This window comes from Leucoraja erinacea, chromosome 4 (genome assembly GCF_028641065.1).
Source record: "Leucoraja erinacea ecotype New England chromosome 4, Leri_hhj_1, whole genome shotgun sequence".
NCBI classification, from domain to species: domain Eukaryota; kingdom Metazoa; phylum Chordata; class Chondrichthyes; order Rajiformes; family Rajidae; genus Leucoraja; species Leucoraja erinaceus.
In genome coordinates this window covers 48,494,195-48,511,007 of record NC_073380.1, presented here as the reverse complement: position 1 = coordinate 48,511,007, position 16,813 = coordinate 48,494,195, and the positions used below count along the sequence as shown (strand labels likewise).

Below are 16,813 nucleotides of genomic sequence, written 5' to 3'. Positions count from 1 at the left end.
TGAGACTCATTACATCACAATTCTTGACTTCTGACCCCCGGAGCCCATTCCAGCTTCTTGTTATGATGTCATGAATAGGTTGAAGAGAGAAAGATGACTGAGCCATACTTTGAGTTGACCCAAAGGACATCACTACCCTGTGTTACAGCCTCCTGAGTCTCAGCTGCGTGGTGTTGGAACTTGACTTTCATTGAAAAAGAACCGAGCACCCTTACTGATGTAGTATGTAATATGAACGAATTATTCAGAGAACTGTTGGTATATTTTAATGTTAATTTTCCTGATACCAGTGCAAATTGGATTCTTATTTTAGGATGCAGTGCTGCTTACTTATGTTTTTATTTGCACTTTCTTTCAACGGTAAGCTGGTTTATTGCTTTTATTTCATAGTTTCCGTGTAATATTCTGCAGCTGTATTAAATTAGGTACTTCTTGATAGTGATTTATTTTCTACTATGATCATTATCTCTATATTACTAAATCTCTGTTCTTGACCACTTTTGGCCGTCTGTGCTGCGATGTCCGAGAGAACGCCACAACCTACGGCCGTCATTTTTGGCCACCCCGCTCAGAGCCCCCCCTCTGCTGCATGTGTGCCGAGGATTATTCCTGTCAATGCAAAATGGCAAAGATATTAATGTTTTTACAAAATTCACCATTCTCTCTGCTGCCCCTGCTGCTGGAGGGAGGGGGAGGGATTATAAAACCAGGAAGTGGTGTGCCTCAATTAGTCTCTGCAAGATGGAGCTCAGTCAATTAGTCTCTGTCACTCTGAGCTCTGAATGACACTGAACAAATGTCTACATCACTGTGAGTATCCTTAATGTGGTTTGAAAATGAATATATGGTTAGTTTGAAGTAAAAAGCACTGCCTGCAAATGGTTGTTTGGGTTTGGGTTGAAGTAAAAAGGCTCTCTCTCTCTCTCTCTCTCTCTCTCTCTCTCTCTCTACATCTCTCTCTCTACATCTCTCTCTCTCTCTCTCTCTCTCTACATCTCTCTCTCTAACTCTCTCTCTCTCTCTCTCTCTCTCTCTCTCTCTCTCTCTCTCTCCCCTCTCCTCTCCTCTATTGTTTCTCTCTCTCTCTCCCCTCCCTCCCCCTCCCTCCCCCCTCTCTCTCTCTCCCTCTCTCTCTCTCTCTCTCTCTCTCTCTCTCTCTCTCCGCTCTCTCTCTCTCTCTCTCCTCCCTCCCTCTCTCTCTCTCCCTCCTCTCCTCTCTCTCTCCTCTCCTCTTCTCTCCTCTCTCTCCTCTCTCCTCTCTCTCCCGCCCCTCTCCTCTCCTCCTCTCTTCCTCTCCCTCCCCTCTCCTCCTCTCCCTCTCCTCTCTCTCTCCATCTCCTCTCTCCTCTCTCTCCTCCCCCTCTCTCCACCTCTCCCCTCCTCTCTCTCCCATCTCCCCCTTCTTGTCCCTCCTCTCTCTCTTCTCCCTCCTCTCCTCTCTCCCTTTTCTCCCTTCTCCTCCTCTCTCTTCTCTCTCCCTCTCTCTCCTCCTCTCCATCTCTCTCTCTTTCTCCTCTACTCTATCTTTCCCTCTCTCCTCTCTCTCTCTCTGTTTCTCTCTCTGCCCTCTCCTCTCCTCTTTCTTTTCCTCTCCCTCTCCTCTCTCTCTTTCACCCTCTCTCTCTCCTCTTCTCTCTCCCCTTCCCCTCTTTCTTTATCCCCTCCCCTCTCCCCATCTCCCCCCTCTCCCCCCCCCCCCCTCCCCCTCTCTCCCTCTCCCCTCCCCCCCCTTCTCCCCTTCCCTCCCTCCCTCTCCTCTCTCTCCCTCTCTCCCCTCCCTCTCTCCCTCCCTTTTCTCCTCTCTCCCCTCCTCTCCCCTCTCTCTCCCTTGGTCTCCTCCCCCTCTCCCTCCCCTCCTCCCCTCCCCTCCCTCCTCTCCTCTCCCCCCTTCCTCCTCTCTCCCTCCTACCCTCCTCTCTCCTCCTCCCTCCTCCTCTCTCCCCTCCCTCCTCCCCTCTCCCCTCCCTCCTCCTCCCCCCCTCCCTTCCCCTCTCCTCTCTCTCTCCCCTCCCCTTCCCCTCCCCCCTCTCTTCCTCCCTCCTCTCCTCCCCTCCTCCCTCCCTCCTCCTTTCCCCTCCCTCTCTCTCTCCCCTCCCTCTCCCCCTCTCCTCTCTCCCCCCCTCCTCCCTCCTCTCTCCCCCCTCTTCCTTTCTTTTCTCCTCTCCTTCTCCCTTCCTTCTCCCCCTCTCTCTCCCCCTCCCCTCTCTCCCCTCCCTCCTCCTCTCTTTCCCCCTCTCTCTCCTCCCTCTCTCCTCCCTCTCCTCTCTCTCCTCCCCTCTCTCCTCTCCTCTCTCCCCCTTCCTCTTCTCTCCCCTCTCCCCCCTACTCCTCTTCTCCCCCCCTCCTCTCCTCCTCTCTCCTCTCTCTTCTCCTCCCCTCTCCTCTTCCTCTCCCCCCCTCCTCTCCTCTCTCCCTCTCCTCCCCCTCCTCCCCTCTCTCCTCTTCTCCTCCCTCCCTCTCCTCTCCCTCCTCTCTCCTCTCCTCTCCCTCCCTCGCTCCTCCTCTCCTCTCTCCCCCCCTCTCTCCTTTCTTCTCCTCCCCTCTCTCTCCCCCTTCCCTCCCCCTCCTCTCCTCTTCTCTCCTTGTCTCCCTCCTCCCTCCCCTCCTCCTCCCCCTCTCTTCCTCCTCCTCCTCCCCCTTCCCCCTCCTCTCCTCTCCCCCCCTCTCCCCCTCTTGCCCTCCCCCTCTCCTCTCTTCTTCTCCCGCTCTCCTCCCCTCACTCTTTTCCTCCTCTCCTCTTTTCTTTCCCCCCCCTCTTCCTCTTTTCCCTCTTTTCCTCCCCTCTCCCTTCCCCTCTCCTCCCCCCTCTCCTTGGACCCTCTTCTTTTGATTCTATGCTCCTCCCCTATCCCTTACTCCTCTCCCCCCTCCTCCTCTCTCATTCTTTCCCCTCCTTGAACCCTCTCCTCTCTCCTCCCCCCCACTCCTCCTCTCCCCCCTCTCGCGCTTCTCTCCCCCCCTCTCCTCTTCTCCTCTTCTCTCTCTCCCCCTCTCCCTTCTTTTCCCCCCCTCTCCTCTCTTCTCCCTTCTTCCCTCTCTCTTTTCCTGGTCCCCTCTATATCCTCCCTCTTTCTCTCCCCCTCCTCTCTCCTCCCTTCTCTTTTCTCCCCTGCTCGCACTCTTCCCCTCCTTCCTCCCCCCTCTCCTCTCTCCTCTTCTGTCCCTCCCTCCCTCTCGCCCTCTCCCCTCTCTCTCTCTACCCCCTCCCCTTCTTTTTTCCTCCCCCTCCTCCCCTCCATCCCCTCCCTCTTCCCCCCGTCCCTCCCTTAAAACCGCCCTCCCCTGCTCCCCCACACCCCTAACCTCCCCTTCCCCTCCAGGCGTCCCTTCCCCCTCCCCCCCTCCCCTCTCCTCACCCCCCCCTCTCAACAAACCCTCTCTCTTCCCCGTTTTCCCCCCCCCTCCCCCCCTCTCTCTCTCTCACCAGTTCCTCCTCAGGACTCCTCCTGTAGCCATCCCCCTCCCCCCCACCCTCCACACCTCCCCTCCAGCAAATAACCCCCTCCCCTCCACACCCCTACCCTCTTCAGTACGTAGTTTATTCTAGATACACTGAAGCCATTGCCACAACATAAATTAAAGTTACTTTGTTTGAAAGGTTGATGGCTGTGACGTCATAATGGGATTGTGATTGAGGTGAACATATATGAAGGTGTAATGACTTATGAGCATAAAACATGTGATGGGATTCCTGACTGGATTATCTTTTTTTTAATTACTCATAAAAACTAAAATGATAAATCTATTATTTACACATAGAAACAGTACAGACAGACAATTGTGGGGGGAAAGTGACTTGGCAAAATAGTTTGCAATGTAGTTTGTGTCACTGCCAGACTTTTGCAAACAGGTTTTTTTTTAATTCAGTAAAAGCTTCTTTGAAGACATTTAGACCTAAATTTGGACATTTGAGCAATACCTGGGGGAAAGATGTGACAAAACACAAGATGTGACAAATACAGTGGCTTGCAAAAGTATTCATACCCCTTGAACTTTTCCACATTTTGTCACGTTACAACCACAAACGAAAATGTATTTTATTGGGATTTTATGTGATAGACCAACACAAAGTGGCACATAATTGTGAAGTGGAAGGAAAATGATACATGGTTTTCAAATTTTTTTACAAATAAAAAACTGAAAAGTGTGGCGTGCAAAAGTATTCAGCCCCCTTTACTCTGATACCCCTAAATAAAATCCAGTGCAACCAATTGCCTTCAGACGTCACCTAATTAGTAAATAGAGTCCACTTGTGTGTAAACTAATCTCAGTATAAATACAGCTGTTCTGTGAAGGCCTCAGAGGTTTGTTAGAGAACATTAGTGAACAAACAACATCATGAAGCCCAAGGAACACACCAGACAGGTCAGGGATAAAGTTGTGGAGAAGTTTAAAACAGAGTTAGGTTATAAAAAAATATCCCAAGCTTTGAACATCTCAATCCACCATCCGAAAATGGAAAGTGTATGACACAACTGCAAAGCTACCAAGACATGGCCGTCCACCTAAACTGACAGGCTGGGCAAGGAGAGCATTGATCAGAGAAGCAGCCAAGAGGGCCATTGTAACTCTGGAGGAGCTGTAGGGCTCCACAGCTCAGGTGGGAGAATCTGTCCACAAGACAACTATTAGTCGTGCATTCCACAAATCGGGCCTTTATGGAAGAGTGGCAAGAAGAAAGCCATTGTTGAAAAAAAGCCATAAGAAGTCCCGTTTGCAGTTTGCCACAAGCCATGTGGGGGACACAGCAAACATGTGGAAAAAGGTGCTCTGGTCAGATGAGACCAAAATTGAAGTTTTTGGCCTAAATGCAAAACGCTATGTGTGGCGGAAAACTAACACTGCACATCACCCTGAACAAACCATCCCCACTGTGAAACATGGTGGTGGCAGCATCATGCAGTGGGGATGCTTTTCTTCAGCAGGGACAGGGAAGCTGGTCGCAGTTGATGGGAAGATGGATGGAGCCAAATACAGGGCAATCTTGGAAGAAAACCTGTTAGAGTCTGCAAAAGGCTTTAGACTGGGGCGGAGGTTCACCTTCCAGCAGGACAATGACCCTAAACATACAGCCAGAGCTACAATGGAACGGTTTAGATCAAAGCATATTCATGTGTTAGAATGGCCCCGTCAAAGTCCAGACCTAAATCCAATTGAGAATCTCTGGCAAGACTTGAAATTTGCTGTTCACAGACGCTCTCCATCCAATCTGACTGAGCTTGAGCTATTTTGCAAAGAAGAACGGGCAGAAATTTCAGTCTCTAGATGTGCAAAGCTGGTAGAGACATATCCCAAAAGACTTGCAGCTGTAATTACAGCGAAAGGTGGTTCTACAAAGTATTGACTCAGGGGGGCTGAATATTTTTGCACGCCACACTTTTCAGTTTTTTATTTGTAAAAAAATTTGAAAACCATGTATCATTTTCCTTCCACTTCACAATTATGCACCACTTTGTGTTGGTCTATCACATAAAATCCCAATAAAATACATTTTCGTTTGTGGTTGTAACGTGACAAAATGTGGAAAAGTTCAAGGGGTATGAATACTTTTGCAAGCCACTGTATTTAGCCAGATGACAAAGAGCAAACCTGCTTCCTTGAAGATGAAGGAACAATCTTACAGAGGTGTTTAAGGTGATTCCAGGATCTGGTGTGGTGGATAAAGTGAAACTGTTCTTTTTGGACATCTTGCTATAGTTAGAGGGAAGCCTGTAAACTCTTTTGCACAGCGGACTCTGGTCCTAGACACTCCCATGAGTGGAAACATTCTCTCCAGCCCACAATCTGTTGACGCAATACGTGTTACTAATACTAATATTCAGCAGGTGAGATTCAAGATTCAAGATTCAATTTAATTGTCATTTGGACCCCTTGAAGTCCAAACGAAAATGCCGTTTCTGCAGCCATACATTACAAACAAATAGACCCAAGACACAACATAATTTACATAAACATCCATCACATCGCTGTGATGGAAGGCCAAAAAAAACTTATCTCTCCACTGCACTCCCCCCCCCCCCCCCCGTCCCCGATGTAAAATTATAAAATGGTAATTACTAAATATAAATAGTAAAGGCACGGGAGAATTATGCATATCTAAGAGATCGATCTCTTAGGTCGGCATAATTCTCCGTGCCTTTCAACCGCAGCACTTGCAGCATGCGAAGGTCTGTGCAGCCCACTTGCCGACAGTGCTGTCTGAAGCCGTCAATTTCAAGGGGAGCTGAAGGCAGCTGCAACTCTGCCTTTGCTGTACTGCGCAGGCGCAGCGCTAGTTTCTTGGCGGGTTTTTCAAATATGGATTGCAGGATCTGAAGAGAATCTTAGGAAACAAAAGAGAGAAGAATGGAGTTTGTATACAAATGATGTGATAAGTACATTTCTTGGTGCTATATCTTAAATAACATATTTCCCGGGGTGGGGGAGTTCCTTTCACACGTTTGGGAGGTCTGGCTCGGGGGTAAAGCTGCAGGGAGGGGAGGGCAGGAGTGTTGTGAAGGAGGGGATCAGGATCATGCCACTTGCGACGCTCCTTGCATGGAGGCGTGCAATGCCACTGCCTTGAGGCCGGGGGGGGGGGGGGGGGGAGAAGCAGCTCGGGTGGCTGTGAGTGGCCGCCGGGCCGGACAGCGGAACCAGCCGCCACCTCAGCTCCTTCTGCCGGCCCCCGCTCACCTCTGGCAGCTCTCCGTCTAAAAACCTCTCTCCTGCCGCTCGCTGGCCTCACTCATGTCAGCTGCTTCCCGCAAATCCTTAAATTCCGACAGCGCGATTGAGTTTACTCGGCTGTGGGAATTTAATAGGCCTTTCTCACGGGGCGACTTGACGCAAGATGTAACCAGAGTGAAGTGGTCGTTTGTCTAGCACGATATCACACGATATAACGGGGGGTAGACAAAGAGTTCCCACGGTACTCGGCATTTCTGTTATTTGTGCGAGTGACTTGTCCGTCTCCTGAGCTTTCCCGTTAAATCTTGAAAGACATTGTAAACTGTCAAGTGTAATTAAATCATCACGTGGCACAAATGATGGGGGGGAGAGAGAAAAATGAGGGGAGACATATATACACACACAAAGCAGAGTTTTACTGTGTATGTGGGAGACACAGATGGACTAAGCACAGTACCTCGGTCTTACTGTGTGTGGGAGAGGGGGAGAAAGAGACTACACTCACAGAGGCAGAGTCTCTCAGCCTGTGTGAGAGGGAGGGAGGGAGAGAGAGAGAGAGGCACACACAAGGTGGATGTGAAATCTCACCTGCTTGTTTCAGTGAGAGACACCCGCCGCCAGTAAATGAAGACACCCCCATCTATCTCCCCCTCCTCTCCCTCGACTCCCCCACCTTTCCCTCCCAACTCCAGTCCCGTCCCGACCCCCTGGGAAACTGAAGGGAGCAACAATTAACTGCTGCCTGCCTGCTGAGTTAAAGAGTTCCCACGGTAGTAAAACGATGTTAGTTGTGCCCAAGTTTAAATTTCCAACGTGTGTTTCAGAGTAAAGAGTCAGCGCAGAATCCTTGATAATCAAAAACTGTCTGAATCAGCAAGTTTGACACAAAATGCTGGAGTAACTCAGCGGGCCAAGCAGCATCTATCTCTCAAAGAAGTACATGTGAAAAATTTCTCTCGGACCATAAAAATGCGGGACCTTTCAGTAAAGTCCCTTTTAAAGATTATAGTTATTTTCTTGAATCTCATTAACATAACTCATGAATAGGTTGATGTCCATATGCAGATGCAAATCGTTATTTTTTAAATTCAATCCCACAGAAGACAATTTTTACTCACCTTCTGTCCCCTCTGTCCAGCTTCCGGGTTCACCGTTCGCAGGAGTTCCCACGGTACACGCAAGAGTCAGTATGGATATCGCACTGGCCACTACGTGCATATAATGTTGCAATGTTCAACCACAAGTGTACAAGTCACTCTTGGAGAAATTCAAGCTTGTTTAAATTTTCTCCCGAGTCACCAAGTTACACGAGTACCTGCCGTTAGCTCCACGGTGGTCCACGAATGCCGTACGGTTATCGCAAGAGGTTCCCACGATGTTCAACTCTGGTTAACTCTTGCGTCAAGTCGCCCTGTGAGAAAGGGGTTTAAGGATTTGCGGGCAGCGGCTGACATGAGCGAGGTCGACGAGTGGCAGGTGAGAGGTGTTCAGACGGAGAGCACTGCCAAAGGTGAGCGGGCCGGCAGAAGGCACTGGAGTGGCGGCCTGTTCTGCTGTCGGGTCCCGGCGACCGCTCTCAGCCACCCGAGCTGCTTCTATCCCCGGCTACAATGCGGTGGCGCCCGGAGCGCCGTGGCAGCGGTGAGTGAGTGAGTTACTGGTATTATCCCCGATCCCCTCCTTCTCAACACTCCTGCCCTCCCCGCAACTTTACCCCTGGCACAGACTCTCCACACGCTGTGAAAGGAACTGTCCCCACAATTGGTCCCTTGAACAAGTGTTGTCATTCAATTAGATGATGACTGATTCAACTTTTCCCTTTACTCCCATTTTTCCCACCATCTCTCCACCTGCCATCACCCTTCACCCATTCAGTAATTCAGAATAAAAGAGACTTGGAAGCCTTGGGAAAATTTAATTGTTACTGTCTTTATTTTTATTTTTTATTTACACGGAGAGAACAATCTGCGCATGCGCGGTTTAAGTTTTTTTTTTAAAAGCCGACTGACTGCCTACCAAAGATCTCCTCTATAATCTTTGCTGCCTACCCTGAGTAATCACTCACGCACGGCACGTGCCTGCCAAAGAGGTAGGTAGTAGTTTGCGACTGCTCTCTGGTTGTGGTAGGATGATTCAGTTGCCTAATAACAGCTGGGAAGAAACTGTCCGTGAATCTGGTGTGTGTTTTCACACTTTTGCCTGATGGGAGAGGGGAGAAGAGGGCCAGGGTTCCACTCATCTTTGATTATGTTGCTGGCTTTGCCGAGGCAGCGTGATGTATAAATGGAGTCAATAGATGGGAGGTTGGTTTGTGTGATGGTCTGGGCTGCGTCCACAATTCGCTGCAATTTCTTGCGGTCTTGGATGGATCTGTTCCCAAACCAAGCTGTGATGCATCTGAAATAATGTTTTCTATGATGCATCTGTAGAACTTGGTGAGAGTTGTAGGGGACATTGCCAAACCTCCTAAGCCTTCTAAGGAAGTTGACGCGTCGGTGTGCCTTCTTGGTCGTTGCTTCAATATGGGTGGTCCAGGTGGAAACATAGAAGCATAGAAAATAGGTGCAGGAGTAGGCCATTCGGCCCTTGGAGCCTGCACCGTCATTCAATATGATCATGGCTGATCATCTAACTCAGTATCCTGTACCTGCCTTCTTTCCATACCCCCTGATCTCTTTAGCCACAAGGGCCACATCTAACTCCCTCTTAAATATAGCCAATGAACTGGCCTCAACTACCTTCTGTGGCAGAGAATTCCAGAGATTCACCACTCCCTGTGTAAAAAATGTTTTTCTCATCTCAGTCCTAAAGGATTTCCCCTTTATTCTTAAACTGTGACCCCTTGTTCTGGACTTCCCCAACATCGGAAACAATCTTCCTGCGTCTAGCCTGTCCAACCTCTTAAGAATTTTGTAAGTTTCTATAAGATCCCCCCTCAATCTTCTAAATTCTAGCGAGTACAAGCCGAGTCTATCTTCTTTCTTCATATGAAAGTCCTGACATCCCAGGAATCAGTCTGGTGAACCTTCTCTGTACTCCCTCTATGGCAAGAATGTCCTTCCTCAGATTAGGAGAACAAAACTGTACGCAATATTCCAGGTGTGGTCTCAAGTTGTTGGTGATATTGACTCCTAGGAATTTGACTTCTCTAATTTGGCACCGTCAATGCAAAGTGAGGTATGTGTTCTGCTTCGCTTCCAGAAGTCGATCATTATTTCCTTTGGCTTGCTATCATTGAGAGAAAGGTTGTTGTCTCGACACCAGGACACAAGGTTCTCAATCTCCTCCTTTACTCCGTCTCATCATTATTTGATATCCGCTGTGCATATCAATGGTGATCTCAATTGTGTTGTCGTTTGCAAATTTGAAAATTGAAATAGATTTGTATACGGCTGTACAGTCGTGGGTGTACAAGGAGTAAAGTAGGGGGCCGAGAATGCATCCTTGTAGAGCCCCCGTGTAGAGGATTATCATGAAGGATGATTTGTCCCCTATCCTCGCTGATTGGGGTCTGGTTGGTCAGGAAGTCGATGATCCAGTTGCAGAGATGAGTGCTGACACCAAATCCTTCGAGCTGGGTGATAAGCGTCAATGGTATAATGGTATAAAAGGTAGAGCTGTAGTCTATGAATTGGAGTCCGATGTAGGTATCTCACTTATCCAAGTGTTCTGGGGATGAGTGTTGGGCTAGGGCGATGGCATCCTCCGTGGACTTGTTGTGGCGGTAGGCAAACCAGTGGGTCAAGGCCGATGACTAAACTGGATTTAATGCATTCCATAATTAACCTCTCAAAACATTTAATGATGGCGGATGTCAAGGCCACTGAACGGTATTCGTATAGGCATGAAGTCTTACTTTTCTTCGGCACTGGAATGATGGTGGTCTTCTTGAAGCTGGTGGGTACCTCAGAATGGAGTAGGGAGATCTAACATTTAACATCTTCTACCTTCACCCTGGGGAGAGGCGCACTGGAGTCTGAAGAGCCAGGTGTCACCACCCTGTTGGCCTTCTGCTCGAAGCGAGCATAGAAATCATTCAGTTCACCAGGTAGGGTGGCACTGTGACCAATGATGTTGCCTGATCGTGCTTTGCAGCCAGTTATCTTATTCAAAGAGGGAGGAGCCATCTTGGGGAATGGCTGCTAACCAGCAGCCGTCCGTTTAATCCATTTTTTTTTTCCAGTTTTTAGTAAGTCCTGTGCTTCGTCTGTTGGAGAAATGGACTTCTTAATGTGGGGGGAAGGAGGTAATCTTACTTCTAGGTCCCTACCTGGTCGGTGAGGCAGCTTTTTCTCCGGGCTGCCCGTCGACCCGTCCTCGTGGCCTACCAGCGGGCGTGGAGCGTCGTTTCCTGGCGGGGACCGCCCAGCACCTCGGCTTCGGTGGCGGCACAGCGCTGGGGCACTGTTGTGGGGCAGAGCGGGCGATGCCTTGCCTGGGTCGCCACACTGGATCGACGCGCAGGAGCTCCGGTGAGCTCTGACCGCCGTGGTCGACACCTCCGGGCTGCGGGTCTGTGGAGCGGAGCGGGCCGCGCCGTCTTTAACATCGGGAGCCTGGGAGCTCCAACCCGGTGCGTCCCTGTCGGCTTCGGAAGCCGACAATCCCCTGCTAGGAAGCGGCCGTTCCAGGTGGCCCAGCCACTGTGAGGACTCTCCCGACGCCGGGGCAACACCACCCGGCCAGAACGGCCAGGAACATCAGGCCTCCGTAGAGGCAATAGCGGTGGTCTCAATAGGCCTGACTTCTGGGAGAACTGGGGTTGGGGACCGGACTTTTGTGCCTTCCCCCACTGTGGTAACCATTGTGGGGGGATGATTTTTCTGTGTGTAAGTTACTGTGTTGGTCTGTGTCCAAGATGGCTGTCGGAAGGGAGAGTGGACGCTGGCGCGCTTTAGTTGCCGCTGCTCTCTCTTCACATTGTGTTTTTTGATTTTTTTGATTTTGTGTTTTTGGAGCGATTTCTATCTTTAATTTGTATATTGAAGATGTGCTTATTATTTATTTTTTTCCAACTATATGTTTTTTTCTCTTCTGTTAATCTTTGTAAGGTGGCCTTGAGATTTTAAAGGCGCCCGAAAATAAAATTTATTATTATTCAGACCTTACCACATTCTCCATGTGACCGCGTGATTATTCTGGGACTGAAGTTTGTCCCGGTATTGTCTCTTGGTATCCTTGATGGCTTGGCGGAGATCCTAGCGGGCCTTCTTGTACCACTCGGGATCGTTTAACTTGTATGCAGCAGACCTGGCCTTAACCTGCGAGTGTACCTCATGGTTCATCCATGGTTTCCAGTTGGAAAACACTCGGATTGACTTTGTCAGCACACAGTGTTCCACGCACTTGCTGATGAAGTCCATCACGGCAATCGAGTACTCACTCAGATTAGCTGCGGAGTCCCTGAATATGGACCAATCCACCGACTCAAAGCCTTCACGTAACATATCATCCATGTCCGTTGACCAGCACTTCACAACTCTCTGGACCGGATCCTCCTGCTCCTATTTGTTTGTAGGCAGGGAACAGAAGCACAGCTAGGGGATCAGATTTCCCGAAATGTAGTAGAGGGACAGAGCAGTATTGATGTATAGCAGTGAACCAGTGTGTTCTGGCCCCTGGTAGGACAAGTGACATGCTGATAGTACTTTGGTAGAACACCCCTGAGGTTGGCTTGATTGAAGTCCCAGCTACAATGACCAGGGCTTTGGGGTGTTTGGTCTTGAGGCTATTGATAATGGATAACATTCAGAGCAAGCTTGATGTCTGTATGAGGGGAGGATGTAGACTGCTGTCAGGATAGCTGAGGTGAACTCCCTCGGCAGATAGTAGGGATGGCATTTAACTTCAGCATCCGTATACATTGTGTGACATTCACATTTTCACATTCTTTTGAGGGATAATATAGAACTGTATCGCACAGGAAAAGATTCTTCAGCCCACAAACACTGTCTGTGCCGAACATAATGCCAAATTGAACTAATGTTCTCCGCCCACATGTGAACCATATCCCTCCATTCCTTGCAAATCAATGTGCCTATCTAAAAGCCACTTCAATGCAATATTAATTTCTGTTTCCACCACCACCCCTGACAGCGCATTCCAGTCACTTACCACTCTCTGTAAAAAATGAAGTTGGCTTGCACAACTCCTTTAAATTTCTCCCCTCTGGCCTTACAGCCATGCTCTTTAGTTTTGGTAAATGCATAGAGTCTTATACCCAGAGTGGGAGAATCAAGAACCAGGGGACAGGTTTAAGGTGAGAGGGGATTGATTTAATAACCCGAGGGGCAGCTTTTTCCACACAGAGTGCGGTGGGTATAACGAACAAGTTGCCAGAGGAGGTAGTTGAGGAGGGTGCTACAACAATATTCAAAATACATTTGGACAGGTACATGCATAGGCCAAACATAGGCAGGTGGGACCAGTGTAGATGGGACATCTTGGTCGGCATGGGCAAATTGGGCCAAAGGGCCTATTTCTGTGCTGTATAACTCTAGGGCACTAACTTTCCCCTTGGTAACATTCTATGCTATTATGAGAAAGAACGATATTTAAAAAAAGAATTGAATATTTTCTCTTGTCTTTTCAGAACGTATACTTTTATCTCAACATACGTGAGCTGCTAACATTTTTAATGCAGGGTCTTGGAACCAATGGGTTAACTTTCACTTGTTTTCTGAATGTGTTTGCATGAATGAGAATCTTTCTCTCTTCCTTCCGAGCTGTGTGTGCTTATCCTGCACATTCCTTATCCGCCTCCCATCTCGTTATTATTAATTCAAGATTTAGCAACACCACCAACCCATTCTTCCTCATAACACAAACAATAAGGAACCCCTCCCATGCCACCCCAGCCTTTATTCATACCCACAACCACAGTTACTTTGTCAGACTTAAAAAGCTGAAGTAACTCAGCATTTCTGGAGAAAAGGAATGGGCGATGTTTCGGGTTGAGACCCCTCTTCACATTGAGAGTCAGGGGAAAAGGGGAAAGAGAGATATAGGACAAATGAATAGAAGATATACCAAAAGCACAGACAATCAAGGAAATGTGGAGCCCACATTGGTCCATTGTTAGCTGTGGGATAGGTGATATTGAGTTATACAGATACTGAAACTCAACAGGACGACAGTGAAACTAGTACGATGACTAGGATGGGGGAGGGACGAAGCGAGAGGGGATGCAACGTTTATGTGAAGTTAGACAAATCAATATTCGTACCGTTGGGTTGTTAACTGCCCAAGCGAAACATGGGGTGCTGTTCCTCCAATTTACATTTGGCATCACCCTGACAGTGGAGGAGGCCCATTAAACTTGTCACTTCTCAGCCTTATCTCCCTTCTCTGTTAATTTTTTGGCAGTTTACACTGTGGAGTTTACACCATAAGCATGAGTCCTTCATCAACATTTCCGATTTTAATATTCCAGAGATATCATTTATAAATCTGAAATTCCATCTTAATATTGCGTAAGAGCATTGCTATCCCGTTCACAAGTAAAGTATACCATGTGTAAACTAATATTGTTTGATGATATAATGAAGCTTAAAGGTAGAGGACCCAGTGATTTAACCAGTTCCATCAAGGTGACTCATTATTGAAAGTGAACTTTAGCACTGCAACTCTGAGAATGCCACGTGTCATTTGCCACGTCATAAAAAAAACACTGGAGATAGACACAAAGTCCTGGAGTAATTCAACTGATCAGGCAGCGTCTCTGGAGAAAAAGTATGGGTGTTGTTTCAGGCCGGGCCCCTTCCTGAGGAACACTGAAGTGGGTTTCAACAGCATGCAGGTTTTAAAGATTTAGTGAGGAAAGCAGGAACAATACGCAGCACCTTCAACTGGCTTAAGTTTCAGGCCTGGGATATTTCAAGATTCAAGAGAGTTTATTGCCACATCGGACATTGAAATTCTTGCTTTGCCTCAACACACAGAATATAGTAGGCATAAATAAATACAGAACAGAACAGATCAGTGTGACCATATACCAATGAATATATATATATATATATATATATATATATATATATATATATATATACACATAAATAAACAGATAAAGTGCAATGGGCTATTAATGATCAGAGTTTTGTTTGAGTTGAGTTTCATAGCCTGATGGCTGTCGGGAAGTAGCTATTCCTGAACCTGGATCTTGCAGATTTCAGGCTCCTGTACTTTCTACCTGAAGGCAGCGGGGAGATGAGTGTGTGGCCAGGATGGTGTGGATCCTTGATGATGCTGGCAGCCTTTTTGAGGCAGCGACTGCGATGGATCCCCTCGATGGTAGGGAGGTCAGAACCGATGATGGACTGGGCAGTTGACAACTTTTTGCAGTCTTTTCCGCTCCTGGGCGCTCAAGTTGCCGAACCAAGCCATGATGCAACCGGTCAGCATGCTCTCTACTGTGCACCTGTAGAAGTTCGAGAGAGTCCTCCTTGACATACTGACTCTCCGTAATCTTCTCAGGAAGTAGAGGCACTGATGAGCTTTCTTTATAATTGCATCAGTGTTCTCGGACCAGGAGAGATCTTCAGAGATATGCATGCCCAGGAATTTGAAGCTCTTGACCCTCTCCACCATCGACCCGTTGATATAAACGGGACTATGGGTCCCCATCCTACCCCTTCCAAAGTCCACAATCAGTTCCTTGGTTTTGCTGGTGTTGAGAGCCAGATTATTGTGCTGGCACCATTTGGTCAAACGGTCGATTTCCCTTCTATACTCTGACTCATCTGCATCAGTGATAACAGTGGGTGTCGTCAGCGAATTTGATGATGGAGTTCGCACTATGACCGGCTACGCAGTCATGAGTATAGAGTGAGTATAGCAGGGGACTGAGCACGCATGAGGTGCTCCCATGCTGATTGTTATCGACGTTGACACATTTCCACCAATACAAACAGATAGTGGTCTGTGAATCAGGAAGTCGAGGATCAAATTTTAGAGAGATGCGCAGAGACCCAGTTCTGAGAGTTTGGTAACCAACTTGGAGGGTAAATGCCGAGCTGTATTCAATGAATAACTGCCTGACATATGAGTTTTTGTTGTCCAAGTGGTCCAGAGCGGAGTGGAGAGCCAGCGAGATCGCATCCATCGTTGATCTGTTGTGGCGGTAAGCGAACTGCAGTGGGTCCAGGTTTTTGTCGAAGTTGGAGTTGATTTGCGCCATAATCAACCTCTCAAAGCACTTCATCACCACCGACGTTAGTGCCACTGGTCGATAGCCATTGAGGCACGTCACCTTGCTCTTCTTGGGCACCGGTATTATTGATGCCCTTTTAAAGCAGGTGCGAACCTCAGACCTCAGAAGTTTTGTCGGTTGAAAATGTCCGTAAAAACTCCAGCCAGTTGGTCCGCACAGGTTTTTAGAACATGACCAGGTATGCCATCTGGACCAGGCGCTTTCCAAGAGTTCACCCCTCTGAAGGATCTTCTGACGTCGGCCTCTGTGACCGTGACCAAAATACCATCACAGCGAATGGGGGCTTGAGAAGGCACATCAGTGTTCACCCTATCAAAGCGTGCGTAAAACACATTGAGCTCGTCAGGGAGTGATGCTTCGCTGACATGTGTGATGACTCCGGATTTCGTCTTGTAGGAGGTGATTGCATTCAGGCCCCGTCACAGCTGCTGAAATTTTAAATCTTTCCGCTCATTTCAGTGCACCAGTCTACTTCCCAGATAGAACAGGTTGCAGACAGAGGAAGCTAGGAAGTTATTGTGTCTGCCAATGGTCACCCGGAGACATGCAGATGTGGCAGGAGTGGGTTTTGAGTGTGTTTTAGACCCAGGTGAATAGGGGACGGGTTGCCTTTCACGAAGGAAGAACGGTCAAGCAAATCAAGCAAAGCGAGGTAGGTTCATCTTTCTTTCCTTCGAAGGTCTGGAGAAGAAACTCTGATCTTCCTGATCTCCATATTGATAGTTTTTGCGCATTCCTAGAAGGCTTGTTCAGCATTTTTTATCAGACTATGATCTGCTTCACAATAGATCTGTCAACCTTAGTGACTTCCCTGCTGAGGTCGCCGTCAAAATTGCTCAGTGTACTATTGATATTAAGATCAGATTAATATTTATTAATGAAGCTCCTTCCCAAGGCCAACCACCACTCATTATTTGCGCTAAAATACATCAGCAC

General features: G+C 48.1%; 1 protein-coding gene across 3 annotated transcripts in view; it reads left to right on the top strand.

The window, feature by feature from the left end:
- Positions 1 to 16,813, top strand: part of abhd3 (abhydrolase domain containing 3, phospholipase) — a 56,873-nt gene that overhangs the window by 14,586 nt on the left and 25,474 nt on the right. The gene's annotated exons all lie outside the window — the stretch shown is intronic.